The sequence below is a fragment of the Myotis brandtii genome, unplaced genomic scaffold (assembly GCF_000412655.1).
Source record: "Myotis brandtii unplaced genomic scaffold, ASM41265v1 scaffold253, whole genome shotgun sequence".
NCBI classification, from domain to species: domain Eukaryota; kingdom Metazoa; phylum Chordata; class Mammalia; order Chiroptera; family Vespertilionidae; genus Myotis; species Myotis brandtii.
Window position 1 is genome coordinate 733,986 of NW_005359590.1, and position 1,440 is coordinate 735,425.

Sequence of the window (1,440 nt, forward strand, 5' to 3'; positions counted from 1 at the left end):
GCAGTAACTAAGAGAGTAGGCCAATGGAATCACATAGACAGACTAGAAATAGACATTCAGATTTGGAAACTTGATATGTGTCAGAGATGATATTTAATATCAATGGAGAAAGGATAAGAATTTCGATAAAAAGTTTAATTGAAGACAACTGGTTATTTACACAGTAAAATACATCACACCATACACAAAATAACTAAATAAAATAAAACTTAAGAGTGAAAGGCAAAACTATAAAGCTTTTATAAAATAATATAGAAAACATTTCATGACTCCAATTTAGGAAAAAAATTGCTCAAATGATACATAAACAAGCTTAAACATAAAAAAGCTTAATAAATTAGATTCCATAAAACAAAAACTTTTATTCACTAGAAGTCACCAAAGAGGGATTGAAGAGTGGGAAAATATATTTGCAACGCAATATAACTGACAAAGTAACAGCAGACAGGACATCTGCTAATCAATAAGAAAAGACAGACATTATATGAAAAACCTAGGCAAAAGACTTGAACAGAAGTTTTATAAAACAGCAATTTCCAAATAGCCAATAAATGTATAAAAAGGTGTGCAACATCATTATTATTAGCAAAGAAAACACATTAAAATCTCAATGAGATACCATTACAAACTTACCAGAATGGTGAAATTAAAAAGTGGCAAGGATGTGGAAAATGGGGAGCTATCAAACAATGTTGATGGTCATGTAAGCTGGAAAACAATTTTTATAATATAATAAAACCGAAGATTCACTTAGCCTACAATCCAGCAATTCCACTCCCAGGGACATGCCTTAGACATAGGCATTTATATATCCAATACAATCCTATCTAATAATAGACAAACATGGTAATTGACCATACCTTCACTACGCCTCCCATTGGCTAATCAGCGTGATATGCAAATTAACCGCCAACAAAGATGGCGGCTAATTTGCATACTGCAGGCAGGGCGAGGCAGGGCGAGACAGCGCGAGCCACCAGCGCACCGCCATCCAGGGCAGTCCCAGAAGAGTCCAATACAATCCTATCTAATAATGGACAAACATGGTAATTGACCACACCTTCGATAAGCCTCCCATTGGCTAATCAGTGTGATATGCAAATTAACTGCCAACAAAGATGGCGGCTAATTTGCATACTGCAGGCAGGGCGAGGCAGGGCGAGACAGCGCGAGCCACCAGCGCACCGCCATCCAGGGCAGTCCCAGAAGACCCAGAAACCGGCCTGCTTTGCCGCCACGGACCCGATCCGGTCCCAGGCGGCAAGGCAGGGCGGGACCCAGAAGACCCAGAAGCCACCTGATATGGTAGTAACTCTATCAGTAAGCACTCTGAAAGTCAGTGGCATAAATGCACCAATTAAAGGACAGATTATGAGGGTGAATCAAAAACAAAACCCACTTTAAATATAAAGACACATATAGATTAAAAGTAAATGAATT